Source organism: Rhinolophus sinicus, chromosome 4, assembly GCF_057876585.1.
Source record: "Rhinolophus sinicus isolate RSI-liver-muscle chromosome 4, RSI-T2T, whole genome shotgun sequence".
In the NCBI taxonomy this organism is placed as follows: domain Eukaryota; kingdom Metazoa; phylum Chordata; class Mammalia; order Chiroptera; family Rhinolophidae; genus Rhinolophus; species Rhinolophus sinicus.
In genome coordinates, this window is record NC_142504.1 from 91,033,351 (window position 1) to 91,052,411 (window position 19,061).

The 19,061-nt window shown below is 37.0% G+C and overlaps 1 pseudogene; it reads right to left on the bottom strand.

Annotated features, from left to right (window-relative positions):
- The window catches only part of LOC109458277 (histone-lysine N-methyltransferase SETMAR-like), a 46,221-nt pseudogene extending 36,401 nt beyond the window's left edge, over positions 1 to 9,820 (bottom strand).
- Positions 9,821 to 19,061: the final 9,241 nt, after the last annotated feature.

Consider the following 19,061-nt stretch of genomic DNA (forward strand, 5'->3'; position numbering starts at 1 on the left):
GATGTACACAGAAGAAATGTCTTACTTCCTGAGAAAATATTAAGGCATTTGTTCAATAATTAAACCCACACCTTTAGCTTCTTTAAATCAGTGCTAAGCCAAATGACCAAACAGCAATGGGACAGTAATTTTCTACTGATAACATTTTATAGCACTGCATCCAGTCAGACACAAGTTGATAAATCTTGATTTTTTTTTTTTAAACTGCATATTTTCTAAAGTAATCGATAAGGAATGTTTCTCAGAAACTTCTGTATAATGGTCAACTCATATTCATAGATTATTGAAATGGAAGTTCCTTTGTTTCAGTGATGGATTCCCATGGAAAGGGCCAAATCTGTCCTAGCAGTAAAGCATCTCCATTCATTTGACCTCTATAAGCTGTATCTTGGCTCTTTTAATTAGTATTTACAAAGTAAGGCTGTCATACCATCTTAAGAAATTATTCAATGTAGACAACTCTTAACTGAAAAAATGACAAGGCATGAAAAGGATAGTTTCAGAGGCAAAGCTAGAAAAGGGTAAATTCCTCTTATTCTCAATCCTCTTAATATATATTGATAACTTTCTTATTTTCACCCTGAACATTGATGTTGCTTATAGGAAGAACTAATACATTTACTTCAATCCATCCGTAATAGCTATAGCTCACGCTTTTTAAGGACTTTAACATTTATCCAGTCTTTAAAAATATATTATCTCTGATAATCTTCAGAACAGTAAAAGTGAGTAGATATATATTTGTTCTTCACAGATGGGGAAACTGGGGCTCACGAACATTACAGACCGCTAAGTAACAAAACCAGGGTTTAGTCAACAAGCATAAAGTGTGGAATATTGTTTTAACATTTACCCAAATTTTGACTATAAAGTTACTATGAGCTAGACACTGTGCTATGCAGAGGTTAAAACATATAATGAGTAAGCCATTATCTCTTCCCTTAAGTAACATGTTTCCAACCTGTTGCTAGGCACTGGATGACAGACAGCTAAGAGTAATAATGCTTTCAATCTAACCAATGATCAAATTCTACTTGAATCTGCATTCTTATTTACTTATTCAATATTTATATATGATTGATATGCCCAATGATCCACATGTTTCTGTAGATTTTTTTTTTTCTTGGTTGGTAGAACAGGTATAATGTGGATCACTAACTGGTCTCCATGTTGAGATAACATCACTTTTTTAATCACAAGTTGAGAAACCAGAAATCCCAGAACAAACAATAATAACTATTTGTAGGTTTAATTCACTCACATGTAAATGCTTCTTCCACCTCCTTCTTTCATTCTTTTACCCTTCCTTTCTTCAATATTTCCTCCTGAAAATATTTATAAAGCAGTGCCTGGTCTTCTATAGGTTGAAAATCAAACCTATGTTGAAAATTAAATTGCCATCTTAGGAGAAATTTCCAGTTTAGAGGAGAAATGTGTGATCAATAAGTTCAACAATAGTCATCAAATATAATTGTTCTGAGATGTTTAAGCACAGGATTCTGTGATAGCATAAATAGGATGAGTTACTACAGGAGGTTGTCCTCAATGTTTGCAAATTAAGCAGGAGTATTCCAGGAGAACAAAGGAGTTCATGCAGATAGGGAAGAAAAAACAAACAGCTCTCTGAGTAGTATGAATGACTTATGCCTATTAATGAGTGGTAGGAAGATGGAGGGTAAAAGGTAAACACTGGCAAAATACTGAACAGCCTCATTTGCTGTGCTGGGAGAATAGCAACAGCAAAATGTAAATTCCAGGACCTTCTACAACACTTAGGTTAACTAATATTAGAGTTACTAATGAAGATACTGAATTGTGAAGTGCTGAATTGTGTAGAGAAACACACATGATGCAGTAGGAGATAGCTTTGAAGGATGGGTTAGATTCATTTTCATATACAAAGAAGTTATTTTCAAAATTGGAACATCTGCTGAGGTATGGGTACCTCCAACAGAACAGATGTGTGACCAATCAGAACAGTAAGTACATGCTGAAAATCAAGACTGGCTGTGCCAGAAGGAAAAATGCCTCTGAGGACTTGGGATCACTTTTCAAATCCCCCTGCCAGAATAGCTCTGAGTGTTGTAAGGAAATAAGAGGGAGGGACAAGAAATCAAACACTTATTATTGGTTTCCATGTCTTCATCAATCTTCCAACTGATTGATCATATGGCCTTCACTACAAAAGTCCCTTTTCTAAAGCACCAATTTTCAAATATGATCTTAGATATTAGAATATTAGAATCCCTGTTAAAATCCTCAGTCATTAGTCCAGCATAAAAAGTCTCCCATGATCATGTCCAATTAGATCATTTGAACCTACCCTTCATGTGCTTCCATTACATGAATTCTCTGGTCAGATCAAACATGGCCCCTAGACCTTCAGTATCACCTTGGGAAAATTTGGCTTAGGAAAAAGAATGTGAGCTCAGTGTGAATCTTATTTCTGACTGTGACTTTAGGCTAGTTAATTATCTTTGCTGAACTTATTTCTTCATTTGGAAAATAAAATGAATAATATCTACCATGTAGAGCTGTTGTGAACATTTGAGATCAGTTTATAAAATGTCAAGCAATATGCCTCACACATAATAGTTTCTCAATAAATGGTGGCTGTTACTGTAATTCCTTTCTCTAGATTCCTATTTAGCAATTCCCAGCATTTCTGTACTCCCCGAGGCGCTGTCCCATTTCCTGCTGTATGTTCAGGTGATGTCAATTAATTCCTTCTAAATTGTTACCTGGTGGGGAAGCAAGGGCCCTGGCTCTGACTCTGCCATTGGCACACTTAATAACCTTGAACAAGTCACCTACATTTTCTGGGCTTCCGTTTGCACAGCCATAAAGTGAGGGTTGGATCAAATGATTTCTAATATTGATTCTAGTCCTATGATTATAGATTCTATGGCATTAATTGCCCAGGAAAGCACCCCTTCCCCATGCCTTGTGAGTTCCATGAGCTCTTTAAACATTTGTTGTACTTCATTGTATCCTAAAAGTTTCCTAGATGTCTAGTCCTGATTAATTGATTACTTTTATGACAATTTTGGTAGTCAATGAAACAAACCATTGGCTTTTCCTAAGGTCATACTGGTAACAGAGAAGTAATGGAAATGGCCACATATATATGACCTTAGGATTTGATTTTGATCTTTCCATATTGGTCGAAAAATACTGTCAAAGCCATGGTGATGATATGTAGATGTAGCCAAGGAAATAAAGGGGAGAAATTTGGGGTGTTTTCTTGATTAAATTGCAGGTCTTTTCCTTTTTACCTCAATTTTTTTATAAACAGAACTAAAAACATCCAAACTACTGCCAAATACATGGATTGTAGCAATTGGTTACCCAGTTAGGATATAACAATAAGACCATTTTGGCAAGAATCCCACGTAGGTAGCTATTTAACAACTGGCGGCAGAAATAGAATGTGCATGAAATAGAAACAATTATGCTTGTTAACTACATTGGGAGAAAACAAAAAAGGACAGTTATCTTCAATGTCAAGATGGTTGACAATCAAGAAATAGACTACACAATTTGAAATGAAGGCAATGATCTGATTAGAGCAACTTTTAATATCACTTTTTCTCATTTGTCAAATGGTACTCTCCTGGATTCCCAGATTGCAGGCCATTCTCAACTATCCAGATCTTATATACCCTACATCAGTGTGTTCCGTGGAACTCAATAGACACATCACCTCTAGTGAACATCATGTTTTAAGTCCAAATTCACTAAAAACAACTTACTTTTCTGTCTTCTTTAAATATACTAATTGTTCCTGGCAAAATTTTGCTTTTAATTTAAAATTTAAATTATTTTTCTTAAATTTTGCTTTTAAATGGGAATCAAAAAGCTATTTAGATTAACTACAATGTTATATATAGATGAAGTAATACAGAATTGTACACTTGAAACCTATGTAATTTTACTAACCATTATCCCCTCAAAATTTTTTAATTAAAAAAGGAAACTTATTTAGAGTTAATGTATTTATATATATGAGATTTCTCCAACGGTTTATTTCTATCATCATCATCATCTTCACCATCATCTTGAGAATCCAGATGAATGAATGATACATAGTTCAGTAAATAAATACTTATCTTAAAATATTTATGTATTCATATTTGAAACATAAAAAATTCAAATAAATAATAATGAATGAATGTGCTAGGAAATGAGGTAAACTTTGGTTGTACATACAGTAGAAAATAAAACCAACAAAGCCCATTTTTTCATGGATATTTTTGTCTAGTAGGAAAAACAGAAAATAAAGAAGCACATAAAATAAAGGATCGCAACAGAGTTGCTATGAAGCAAACAAATGGGACATTGCAGAGTAGACTAACTTCTTGGCAATGTTGACCAATGTTTTAGCTAGGCTTCCCTGGAAAGCCTCATTGACATTTGAATTGAGACCTTAAGTCTGAAAAGTGGCCAGTCTTGTAGCAACCTGAAGAAGAGAGCTTTCCTGAATCCTTTGGATGGGGGTTTTGTGCCAAGAGTGAAGAATACCAGGAGGTGTAAGTCTAGATCCCTAATCTCAGAAATTTCACCATATAAGTAGGGCGGCAAGGGATGTAAAAAATAGTAAATATTAACCCTGGGAAGTCCATAAAATGTTTCATCAAATTAGATGTGAAACGTGAGCAGAGAGAGACTGGCATTCATTAGAAGAGCAGAGAAGTGACTGTGACCTGAGGGAACGTCATCTCAGTAAGAAGAGGGGATCAACTCTCAGAAGATGATTTTTTAACTAGAGCTCTGATTATGATTTAGAATAGGACGTGTGTATTCACTCTACTTATAACATCCATCCTCTGTTTCAACTTTAGAACCAGGAAAGAAATTTTTGTTTGTTTGTTTATTATTTAATTGTTTTGTTTATAAATTCAGATTTTTTGAAGTACGCTATTCACAGTGGGTAGTCAGCAAATGTCCTCATTTGCTTACCCTAGGAGTTTAAAACAAAGATGCAGAGTCCAACCATCTTTGTTCATTGCAATTAATAAAAATAACCTGTGTTAAGGAGAAAATATTGAAGACGTAAGTTCAACTGAGGCCAGGATTCCAAGGGGTCCCAGAGCTGTCCCATAGAGACCTACCTTGGAATGGCTGGGGGAGCAAATGACTAGAGATGAGTCCATTCATCAAGGCAACTTAACCACTTTATTGAGCACTTCATACATGAAGAGTAATATTGAAGAGACTTCAATTAGTGTGGTCACAGGATGAGAGAACGCTGAGAGACTGGTCTGAAACCAAATATAGATTGGCAAAAAATGTATTACCAACTATGTTGGAAGGGACATCCTATCTATGCTAACTCTTTTTCTTTAGAAATTGAGACCAAAAACAAGAGTGACATTATTTTCCTGTGTTGACGTACAACTCGGCAGAAGGCTCCTTAAATATTTGAGGAAGTGGTGGCCAACCCTGTGCTTCAAGGTCCCTGAGCTCACAGGTAGTCAGGGATGCTCTTAAGACTAAAAGTGGATCTTGGGAGCAAGTGTTTGACTGTAAAACAGTTCTGGGTTTAGAATTTTTTTCAAACACAGTTAGAATGTAGTCATATAGGAGCTGCTCCTAATTCTGCACAGTGGCCCATATGATTTAGGACGACAGAAGTGTGGTTGATAGGTGGTCAGGGTTAATTTTATTATGTTGGCATTGAATATTGGTATTTCATGAAGCTGCCTATAAGCTCCTCTTAGTTACTCATGAATCAGTTTTTGTCTTTATATTGAATGCCATGTCTTATCATAAGCTAAGACAGATTCCTTTTATTAAATATAAAACCAATTGTTTCAATTTTAGTGAGCACCTCTTGGTTACAGTACCTATAATTTGTTGAGCAACACTACACATGTCTTTGCAATTTTAGACACCTGTGCATTGATTTGATGAGCATCAGGATGATATTTCTGACCAATGGTCCCCCTACTCCATAGTACCAGAGACTGATTTTGCCATCCATTGTTTATTTCATTTAAGGTAACTCAGTCTCTACCAAGTTTTACTTAGACGTAAACATCTCACTGAGATCTACGATTCTATGTCACTGTTATCTAGTCACCTTTTTCAGGCTATTAAAGATCTTCTCATACAAGATGATGTAGCCGAGGGTCGGAATTAAAGGGCTGGATCATTGGATCTGGGGTGAAAATGAAGTCACAGGGTTGGTCTGCAGCCCGAAGAAAGCATGTCTGGTCTGACTGTGATACTAAAGGAGAAAAAACAGTTGGGAACTGGGAATTTAGATAGAGCACAAGGGGATGGTAAGAGTAAAGGAAGGTGGGAGAATAAAAATATTAATCTCAAAATTTTCATAAGGTTGTGTCACTCCATCAGTCCATGCTCCCAAACTCTCCCTGCTCCTTCCCAACAGGAGTGAATCTGAGACTCTCTTTTCCCTTGCCCATAATCTCTGGCATCTCTGACCTTTCTCTCCTTGTCCTCAGTTTTTGTGTATACCCTTCCTTATTTCAATGTCCAGGGAACATTCAATCAATACAAAAGATATTTCAAAATAAATGTGAGATCATTCAAAACATAAAATCTCTAAAAAAGATAATATTATTCTGGATGGTAATCTTGCCTCAGAATATGCCACAGTCTATGTGGGTAAGAGTAAAATATGCAAATGTATGCAATCTCTATTCAGTTGCTCACAAAGACCTAAAGACACTTATACCTGCAGTGGGCACTCAGAAAGAGGAGCGAGTATGTGGATTTTATCCTCCTGTGTACTTTCCTACCCCAATTTTGAAATAATAGGTCAATCCTGCAATTCCATGTCCTGAGAGAGAGGCCGCATGCAAATTTCCTTTTGTGCTGCAGAACTTTTCCAGAAATGGGCAGTTTGCTTAACCACCTGAGAAAGAAGCATGAGCCAGATGCAGACACATGCCAGCAAGAACCCAGGAACACCATTGCTGGCTGCTGGAATTCAGACTTCAAATCTGCAAAGGAAAGCAATGTTAGTCCATCCAGCTGTGCTGACAACAATGTTAACAAAATTTCCTTTACACAATGGTTTTGCTGAGGTCAGGTGATTACCTCACTATGCCCTGCTTGTGAAATTGCAGTGGTCAGGAAAATGTGGGGTGGCTATAAGCTCATCAGCTGGATAACTGGGAAAACCAGTTTCAGAAAGCTGTCAGTTGAGAGATGTTTTCAACATATCAGCGGTATGATGTCCAGATAGCAGATTGCATAACAACTAGTGCAGCAAATAGATTGATTTTCTCCCCCTAGAGAAAATGTTTGACACAAGGAGATGATCCAGCACTTGAGCAGACTTTCTCCACAAGGGTCCTGCTGGACTTACCACACTTGAGTGCCAAACGGAAGGTATAATCTAAAGTGCCGGGCAGTCTCATTTTTAGCTGGAAATCAAAAACAAGCCCCAAGATATAAGAATGTATTTCCCAACAAATCTTCCTTTAAACCATCCAATCATCTAGCAACCTTCAGAATCTATATAATTTCAAACACCTTAAAGTACTTGTTACATATCTTACAATGCATGTTTAGCTTGGAAATTTATTTAGTTTTTCTCTTAATTTCCTAATTTCATCTTATTTTGCCATTTCCAGATGATAAGTTAATAACATCAAACCTCTAATAATGACATCTTTAATTCATTTTAAAGCTATTTTTCACTGCGTAGTTTCATATTCAAGTTATGGTGTAGCAGAGTTGATAGAATTCTAACAAATTAATTAATCAAATTAATCAAACTGTCAGATGATTCAATATAAAGTACTGTAAATTAGATATTGTTTTTGACAGCCACCAAAATAGAATGTAATGATCAAATGGGAAATATGTTAGTTAGTTTTCTTCCCCACCGTGTTTTTTTGTTTGTTTTGTTTTTTGTTTTTTTGCTTTTTGATATTTTTTAGTGTGTTGAGTTTGGATTGAGTTAAGCCAGGAATAAATTATTGGATTTAATTATGGAAATAGTTACTTTCAGCCAAGAAAACTATATGGTGTTAAAAATGCCAGCTGTCTGTCTATTGGTTGAGTTGGTAAAAACTGAGTCAGCAATGTTTTTTAAAGACACTTAAAATCATGTGTTTTAGAGCTGTAATTTCAAGATTTCTTCTATTAATAGTTCAGAGTGCTGCTTTCAGGAAGTTAGAATAATATTTCTGTTTTATTATGCCTGAGATTCAGAATGGTTAGATTAGCACCTTGAGATGATAGAATTATGCTGGAGAGAGCTAGAATTCAGGCTTCTGCTTCACAATACCACATATTTTTGGTACTCCAATATCACAAATAGGTATGATGTATGTTACCGTTCTCTTCATCCAAGTACCTGGCAGTCATTGTTAATCAGTGATGACCTGCTTTCCAGCTGCATATGAAGGCAGCTTCAAAAAACATTGCATCTCCTCAAAATAGTTAAGCAATCCACTTGGCAAATGAGATGAATTCTATTTCCTGACATTGTGTTGGACCATGCTTCCTTTAAGAACAAACTTGGGAGGCTTAAATTCCAGACTTGTGCCAGGAAATATAATGGCTTCTAACTGAGTGGCAAAAGTCCATTGGGCTCATCAGTTGTAACAAATCACCCACACTGAATGCAAGATGTTAATATTGGGGGAAACTGTGGATGTGGGAGAAGGTGGAAAAGGGCTCTGTGGGAACTGTCTGAACTTTCTGCTCAGTATTTCTGCAAACCTAAAAGTGCTCTAAAAAATAGTCTATTTTTTAAGTCACTCAGTTGACTGGCCTAATCCTATTATTGGCCCAAATGGAGCATTGCCTGGTACATAGCCATTGTATGGCTACTATTAGGGACCATAAAGGCAACTGTGATGGAGAAGTCAACCATAATTCTCATTATTTGGTGAGCATATTTTGAGAACGTGTTTGGAACAGGAGATCTAAATGTACATTCTTTAAGTTAAACTGTCTTTGATGTATGTCCATGGTGCAAGTATTTTTTCTTCATAATGGAATAATTAACACAGCATAATGGTGGTCATCACAATACTTTTTTTTCTTTTTTTTTTAGTGTTTTTTTTTTCAGTTTCCCTAAAATTAGCAGGCTTAACCTGTGGGTCATGGAAGGCAATATACTTCAAGTGTATGTACTACAATTCAAGGGTAAATAAGCACCATAAGACAAGTTTAAGGAACTGATGTTGCACTCTTATGATCAAGGTGGCAGAGCAGGTAAATGCTGTGCTTACTTCCTCTCACAACCACATCAAAATTACAACTAAAGTACAGAACAACCATCACTGAGAATCACCTGAAGTCTAGTTGAACTGAAGCCCTAAAACTAAGGACATGAAGAAGAAGACAACTTGAGACTGATGGTGGGGGGGCAGAGAAACCAAACAGGCTCGTCCCACACTGGAGTGTGACCATTGAAAATCAGGAAATCAAGAGGGAAATCTTGGCTGCAGTGATCACCCCAGGAGGAGTGAGGGGCCCCAGGCCCACACCAGGCTCCCCAGCCCAGGGTTCCAGTGATGAGAAGAGAAGTCCCCATAACTTCTGGCTGTGAAAATCAATGGAGATTGTGGCTGAGTAAGACTAGGGCAGCTGCAGTCACAGGTGATACTCTTAAAAGGCCCATGCACAGCCTTACTTGCTGATGGACTCTCTCACTCTGATCTCCAGTACTGGGCAACACCTTGAAAGACACCATGGACATATGGGGAGGAATTATATTATCTGGCTGCAAGGGCCAGAGGGGCAGCTTTCTCCTGCATGGAGGACCTGGCAGAGAAGCCATTGTTTCTTTGTTTACCCTCTCCGCTTCTGGCATGCAGATGTAGGCGGCTGCCATATCTGAGTCTCCATCAACCTAGCTAACACCATTCCTTTGCCCTGATTTCCTGAGGTCCCACCCAACCCATATTGGGGGGCCACCAAACCATCTCCAGTGGCTTTTCCCTACAAACAGCCTGTCTTGGGTTATGTGTCAGACCTTCTGAAAATCTCTCAAAGACTCACAAAATTAGACAAGCAGCATAGACTTCAGCATGCCCTATATCTCTGGCTGAGCAGCCCTAGGACTGGCACTAGTGACAGTGGGCTTTGGTTCATGGTTTGGCCTATTGAGGTACTCCCAAGCCCAGTGCAGGCAGCATCCATCTGCAGATTGCTGTGTGGCTTATGTCAGGTGGCCCCAGGCCGGGCACAGGCTACAGCTGAAATTAATCTGCAGCAGGTCCCTCACAGGAGGCCCCAGGGCTGGCATGTCCAGTGGCCAGCTTTGGACCAAGCTGGAATATCACTCAGCCACCTCCAAGGAGAACATCCCAAAGGGCAGACTGGGCACCAGAGACCTGCTAAAGCAAATCATGCTCTGTGGGGTCAGCCTCTACATAACAGCTCCTCCTCTGTAGGCAAAGCCAGTCTTCACAACCAATCAACCCAAAGGTCAATCCCTCCCATTGATGTGAAAACAGAAACCAAGGCTGTACTACAATAGGAGGGCACACACAGCCCACACAAGGACACACCTGGAGCATTCAGTTCTGATGACAAGGGAGACTGTGCCACTGGGCTCCGAAGGACACCTACTGCATAAGGCCACTGTACTAAGACCAGAAGACATGGCGGTTCTACCTAATACATAGAAACAAACACAGAGAGGTAAGCAAAATGGGGAGACAAAGAAATATATCTCAAATGAAAGAATAGAACAAAGAATAGAACAAATGGCTAACTACATATCTATCCACGACTACTTTAAATGTAAATGGATTAAGTGCTCTGATCAAAAGATAGGGTGGCTGAATGGATAAGAAACAAGACCCTTACATATGCTGCCTACAAGAGACTCACTTCAGATCAAAAGACACACACAGACTGAAAGTAAGGGGATAGGGAAAAGATAGTTCATGAAAATGAAAACAAACAAACAAACAAACAAACTGTGGTAGCAATACTTACACCAGACAAAATAGACTTTAAAATAAAGGCTATAACAAGTGACAAAGTCCCACAATCCCACTTCTGGGTGTTTATCTGAAGAAACCCAAAATGCTACTTGTAGGGGATGGATGCATCCATATATTCATTGTAGCATTGTTTAAAATGGCCAAGATGTGGAGGCAGCTTGGGTGTAGGACCCACAGAGAGCTCTTGCCATTTCTTGAGTCCTAAGATATCACCACATTTATCAGCCATGTACCATATCCCAAGGTCAAGTATTTCCACAAGACAGAAGAGAAAACAGGCTTTGTGGAATATTATCAAGCTTTGTGGAATATTTATTACATATCAAGCTTTGTGGAATATTAATTACACCTAAATCGTGTCATTGAGTGAATATACAGTAAGTCTGTTATGTGTGATATAATGATAGAATACAACATATTTTATAAAATATAAAATAAAACATAGATACAACAAAAGACACGATGCCTTCTTTTTAAGAACTTACCCTTCAGAGAGGAAAGAAGAACCTCTCAAGTAGGAATATCCCAGTCTAAGGCAGAGACTGGGTAGACAATGAAGTTTTTCTGAAAATATAATTCATCTTTGGAAAAAAATGGAACATCATTGATTTCAACATTAGCAGCAAAAATGAGGAAATGAGGCCTTCAATAATAAGAGTGAATAAGAATGAAATCCCATGGCAGAAGCCCATCTCTTTACAACCAGTCAGAAGAAAAGTAGAGTGGGCATATGGGCATGATTAAAAGAGCTTTAGAAATTAGGATAAGCTTGTCCTTCTATGTATTTCTTATTTTTTGTTTCCCCATCTGTCTTGCTATAACCAAAAAATAACCTCTAGTGTGAAAATTGTTGGTATCAAAAGCCACAAGACACAGAACCTAAGTACAATGTGTCCAATACAAATATCAGGCCTAGAAGAAAAGAAAACCATGGGAGAGAGAAGGGATTAGTGTAGAAGCCTAGAAAGAAGGAGCATTGCCTGAGTTCCATGGCCTTTCATGAATAGAGGGTGTCAGAGAGTGGGCGACTCATCGCTCTGTGCTGAGATGAGGAAAGTCTCCTATGGCGCAGGTGCATAGGGAAATACAGGTAGCTCTAAGTTTGGGGGTGAGTTACTTTAAAGGTAAGCAAAATACTATATGACCATAAGGAGTGAGGGAATTTTTGAAGACTCCTTGTAATAAGTGGCCTTTGACCAAAGGTAGAGAAGGATGTTTGGCAAATAGATAGATGTAGGAAGTGGACAATTTTAAGAAAATTCTAGAGAGTGTTTTATTCCAGAAGAATGAGTTAAGACTTTGTGTAGTACATCAGGCTCAAATGTTAGCTTTTAAAAATTTCATCCTCATAATTGCCCTCTAGCCCTGACTGAAAATCTCTGAATAAATTAAGAATAAAGAAGTGATGGAAATAGTGGTGGATCATTTGAATAGGAGACACATTAAAGAATAACACCTTTCTGTGTTATTGCTTGAGAATACTCCAGTCCTAAAGCTGGGAAGTATAGTAGGTAAGTGAATTTTTTAAGATCCCAGAGTTGGAAATCTGTCCATCCTATCATTAGGCCTTACCCACAGTCAACCTGTGATATCACAAGCAGGGATATCCCACATGTATTGTTCCACCATCAAACAACCAATACGAACAGGTGGCAGATAATCTCAAACAACTTAATCACTTTTAAAACAAATCTATTCTTTTTTTTCTTTTTTTTCCCATGACACTGGACTGACTTTCTAATTTAATTGAAAACTGGTTGATTTCTTTACTACTTTGCTTTTTCTCTTTAACATTTCAGTGCATTATAAGAGAATGTTTAACTAACTGTTAAGTATATGGAATTGAGTACTGAGTAGTTTTTAATCTGCTTTTCATCCAGAAAGTTTACACACACACACACACACACACACACACACACACACACACGCACACACACACTATGCAAAGTCATAATGAAGAACTGACATAACTTTTACTTTATTTTTTATCTTAGAAATATCTTCTCCCAAAATATTGTAGAGATTGTGTAAGAAATATTTATCATTCTCTAGATATAAGCAGAGATTTTAGAAATTATAAAATCTTGTTCTAATTATCCACCTTCATCAAAGCATTTGATTTAGACTCAAACTACATTTCTCCCGAAAGAATTAAGATATATTAATTAAATCAAATTTGTTTTATTTATACAGGTTGACATTTGACAGAGTACCTTTTCTTATCCTCAACCTCCATCAAGGTCTTTTTTTTTTGTTTTTCAATGACTGATTTTAGGATGTGAGTCAATAGCTGAGTTCAAGTGCATTCCAGGTTCTCCTTCCAGCTCCCTGCCCCAGGGTCTTGAGCAGGATCTTGTTAGCATCTGAAAAGTTTGGCACAAAGGAAGGCAATTAGCTTCCTTTTACACCTAAATTTACCTGCACCCCATACAAACTTGCAGCTGTTCTCTTGCATTTGTTACTCAAATGATCTCACTGCTAAACACTGAATCATGAGGCTGAGGCCACACAATCTTATTGGACTCCTGGGGATCTGGTCCTATCTGCTTATAATATTCTCTTCACTACCATTACTTGGGGAGTAAATTTCCACATTTAATACTGGGGCCTTTCCACATAATTATAGTGGGGAAAAAATGAACCCCTTTGAACTGTTGAGTTCTAAGTATTAGATTGTTCACCAATTTTTAACTGATGATTAGCAAGTATTTATTTAATCAAAGTACTTATTTATTTAATAGTTAATGTGTTAAATACTTACTGTGTACAATATGCTACATCTTTGACTATAAGGAATCAAAAGTAGTTGATACCATATTTTTACCCGATAGACACATAGGTATACACATACTACACCTATGCACAATAAAAGTAGGACAATAATTTCTATTGTGGTATTTGAGAAATACTATAGGGTCCTCAAATAGATCCTAGAAGTGCCAGATTAAGTAATATTTTTAAGGACTGAGTGAGTCATCAAGGTTGGTCAAAAACAAGCTACAGAGGAAAGCTGTGGGACAGACCTTGAAATTTGAAAGTATTTGCCCATTCTTTAGAGGTTCAAATTCAGTTTCCTTTAGTCAGGTGCCTACATACCATGAGTGAAATGTAGAGAAGTGGGGTATTCTACTCATAAGTGGCAGGTTGGTTTGAGTGGATTCATTTAGGTGAAAATCTAGATTGGTGTAATGATAAAAGAACAAGACTTAACAACAAGCGTCACCTCATACTCAGTACAAGGAAAGAATTTCCTGCTGGTAAATGTTCAAGGGTCAGAAAGTGCAGGAGTGAGAGCATTTTGCACATGGAAAACCAAAATAGGAAACTTTGGTTATCCAAGTAAAGCATGAGGGGCTCTGAATGTCCAAGGAAGGAACCGCAGGGCACAAGCCTTCCCTGGAATCTGAACAAGAGTAATAAGCTACAGAATCAGTGATGGAATGCTACTCTTCCTGAGAAATCACCACCTAAGTTTTGTCAAAGTTTTTTAATTCTATCCCTGAAAGCCTTGAAGATAATTGGCCTAGTATATTGTCAGAGTTTCTAAACGGATCCTTCCTGTTTAATTATCTGCATTAAGGGAACAGAGTTCATCATGGCTTATTAACAAAGATAGGCACCTGTCTTGGAAGTAGCTAGTTATAGGACAAGGAAGGATTTGGGAGTCTGTAGGTATTGAATCTAAAAGACAACATTGAAAGCGGGTGGCTGGTAATACCAACTCTACAGGCAGTGGAAGATAAGCTGAAACTCGAAACTTGAGCAGGATCTATGAGTTGTGAACATTATGTTCAAAATTCTGTGACAATAAGTCATTCATTTTTTAGTATTTTAAAGAAGTTTATAATAATTTAGATGTGTGATAATGTCCATAATATAAAATAAAGCGTGTCTGTTATTTAAACATTTGTTTTATGTGAATCATTCTATGTTCACATAAAGTAAAAATAACTAATTTGCTACTGTGGTTTATAAACAATTGTATTTTATGTATTTTCTGAAAAGGGTTATTATTTATCTTGTGTGAATCTTCCTCTTCCTTTCTCTTTGTTTTCTCCTTTTTTCCTTCTTCCCCCTCCCCTTTTCTTTCTTGTTTTTTCTTCATTCCCTTCTACCTTCTGTCTTCTTCTTTTTTGTTTTGTTTTTAAATTATTTCCTTGCATTAGATATAAATAACTCTTGTTTTCATTATCTTGTTTTAAGGAAACACCTATCATAGGTTAATATGCATTGTATGAATTTAAAAGTTTTTTTTAAGACCGATAATGAAACCAGAGCTCCTTTACAATGCCAAAAATTATATCAACATTTCTGTGTTAGGCTCAGACCCTCTTCCTACATTTGCACCTGAACAGAGGAAATTCTTGAAGAGTATAGGAGAGGGGAATAAAACTACATCTTCACAATTTAGTCTTAAGCCTGATTTTATGCCATGTCTTCTTACAGTGAGATATCATTAGGGTAAAGCCTAAAAAAAATCTTTATCATCATCCTCATAGTTCTGAATTATGATCCCTTTATTGAGATTATTGGGAAAATTCCTTTATTATAGTCAACATACTCACTTTTCTCATCTGCAAAAGGGCACACTAATTTCATATGCTGTGGTAAAAAATTACCACACACTTAGCAGCTTAAAATAACACACATTTATTATCTCACAGTCTTTGTGAGTTAAAAGTCTGGGCATGGTGTAGCTAGGTCCTTTGCTTTGGTATCACAAAGTTTCAATCAAGGTATCATTTGGTCAGATTGCATTATTGTCTGGTAGTTCAACTGGGGAAAATCCATTCCGAAGCTCAGTCAGTCGCTGGCAGAGTTCATTTCCTAGTGGTTGTATAAGACTGAGAGCCCCAGCTTCTTGCTAGCTGTCACCTGGAGGCCATCCTCAACTCCCCCGTTCCCTGCCATGTGGCCATCTCTATAAGCAGTTCACAGAATAGCAGCTTGCTTCTTTAAGCTAGTAGGAGAGCAAGAACAAGCCAATTAATAAGACAGAGTGTATATAACAATATAATCACGGGAGTGATATCCCATCACCTTTGCTGTATTGTACCGGTTATAAATAAGTGACAGTTTGCATCCACACACAAGGGAAAGAGATAATACAACAGCATGAACACCAGAAGATTGGGGTCATGGAGCTGCCTTAAAGTCTGTCCACCACAGAGTAGGTTTAACATTCAGAGAGTCTTCAGTCTTAGAAAACAAGCAATCAACATGGCTCTATCCATCACAGCCCAGCCAATCATCCCATCCATTTCACATAGATTCCCAGAGGTAAGAAATATAGCGCTATAAAATAAAGATGATATTGGAGGGCAACCTGTCAGGTGACTGGTGAGTGATGAAGTTGCTGTTCATCTCACTATTATTTGATATGAACTTCTGATTTCTAATCCTAGCCATGATTCAGGGTCTATTAATGACGATGGGCCTAATTCTTCTTTAGCTTCTTCCTCAACTTTCAGATAGTGGATGATGATATACATCAATCTGAGAAGGGCAGTATGAGCTTTCGCATGTAAAGAATTCAGCCCAATTTTGTATGGAAATAGTTTTGAGGAAGAATTCAGCAGGAAGCAGCATAAATCTTTAAAGAACTAGCACAAAACAGTGCTGGGGAGGAGATAAAGTTCCAACTTAATATACAGAAGTGAAGGCAAAGAGGTGATTTAATTGCAACCTACAAATATAGGAGAAATGTTTATAAGAAACAAACGATGTTGCATATTCAAGGAAGCCCATATTAGATAACATTAAGGAAATAGGGGATTTTTTTTCCCTCAACATGTTTTTTTGTTTGTTTGTTTTAAAGCCTTTGAAGAGATTCTACAATCTTCTCTAGGGGGGCTTTAAAACTAAAATTGGCATTTGTTTTAGAATGAATTGGAAATGTGCTTGACATTTCTTGGATTCTATTTATTAAGTATATGTCACTTAAAAGTGTAAACTTCCTTCGAAAATTAAAAAAAAAAATAAGCAATTTTTAATGCTTTATTTAGGAAAAAAATGAGGTAAACTATTCTGAATTTTGATAATATAAGCCATTTAGCTTAAAGAGCAGCATCACACTAATCAGGGGAGGTAGCTTAACATAGAAGGGTACACGGTATCCTTTGGTATCAAATTAGGTCTGAATTATTTTGTTTGAATCAGTGGAACATTTGCAGCTGCCACTATGCTTATATATAAGAGTTAAATAATCATCATTAAAAGGTTTACATTTAACTAAAAAAAAGAAAATCAACAAACACAAATAGAAAGGAAGAGAGATAGGGAGGAAATGAAGAGAGGAGAGAAGGGAGAAAAACAACCAAACTGGTTATTTCACCAGATTGATTGGTTAGTAAATAATAAGACTGTTAGATGTCAAGTAATGTTTAACATCAGGGGTTCTAACTGGGGAGGTCATCAAGGCCAATGTCACAGCAAATGCATAATTTACTTTAATACTCCCAACATATCTTCATCCAGATTCTCCTGGAATCATTTCATTGACAAAAATTGCAATGTTTCTCCCATGAATTTGTTTCACTGTTGCATGCTGAGGAAGTTATTTCTTATCTTCACCCTTATTCTTTTTCATAGGACTATTGTCTTTTTTCTGGAGCAGTATATGCCATGTTTCCCCACAAATAAGACATAGCTGGACCATCAGCTCTAATGCATCTTTTGGAGCATAAATTAATATAAGACCTGGTATTATATTAAATTATGTATATTATATTATATTATATTACATTATATTATACTATATTATATTATAGACGGGTCTTATATTACAGTAAAATAAGACCGGGTTTTATATTAATTTTTGCTCCAAAAGACACATTAGAGCTGATGGTCTGGCTAAGTCTTATTTTCAGGGAAACACGGTAGTGACTTTATGTTTTTTACTTTAATGTAGATAACCATTCACACATGTGAAGATGGCGACCAAGATATTAACTTAATATCCTGTTTCGTCAGTCACCATCTAGAGTTTTTCAACTGCTTAATTTATTAGGTAGCCTCAAATTCTTCCAGAAGCTTTTCCTACCCTTGACACTGTATATAGCAGAGAGAAATGAAGCCATAATGGTCCAAAGTCCTTAGCTAGATATGGATGGAGTGTTGACTCGCCTATGACTTTAACTTCAAAACCAGTTGCTAAATCAGTTCGTCACGAAGACACAGACTGACTCATGAAACAACAGATGAGTGAGCACACAACGAAATCCAAGTTGCAAAGGCCATTAAACACTAAAGATATATTGTAGAGTAGAACTTGCTTAGGTAAGAACTTCCTGCCCAGTGCCATGTCATGATGATTAATGTGTGCAAATGTGAACTTTATGAAAAAGATAATGAATTGATTGTGTTCTTAGATGATGCTGTTTTAGACCTATTTGACTTCCTCTCCTCCCCCAGGAATAAACTGACCACACTCTGCTAGTTTAAACAAATGAACACTTATCGTTGCCCATACTGCCAACTATGTTGGGGGTGGGGGGGCGGGGGGAACGGAATCATTTATCAAGAGAAAAAGAAAATAATGCAGTTGCTTCTATGCTGGGAAGGAGGTGAAGACCAGTAGCGAGAAAGAGAGGCTGTCACAGTTTCTGCTTAAAAATACAGCAGAGGCAGGGTGTTAAGGTCTTTTTCATGCTTTGGTTTCTGCCTATTTTGGTAGCAGGAAGCTGACTGTAATCACACCATGAGTCTGTCTCTCTTGTTCCTCAAAGACAATGTTCTTTGGCAACTTAAATTTTATACGAGTCCCTGTAAACACATCTGCTGCTTCTTGGTGGCCATCCAATGCATTGTGAATGGTATTAAAATAATTAGGGAATCTGTAAGTAGAATGTGCAATTGAAGAGCCATTTATGATGATAAACTAAATACTGCCTTAGTCATATATCTAACATTTTACATTGATTCATCAATCAGCTGACACTTATTGTACTTAGTACCATTCTAATAACTGAGGGGAATACATAGGACAAACAAATCATAACCTCTGTACTAAGAGAAAGAAAGGAATCATCATTCTTGGATAAAGTATTGAAAAGTATTGGATTAAGTATTTTCTAAAAAAGAAAAAAAATAGTCCTGTTTTTTTTCTGTGTGATTTTATTA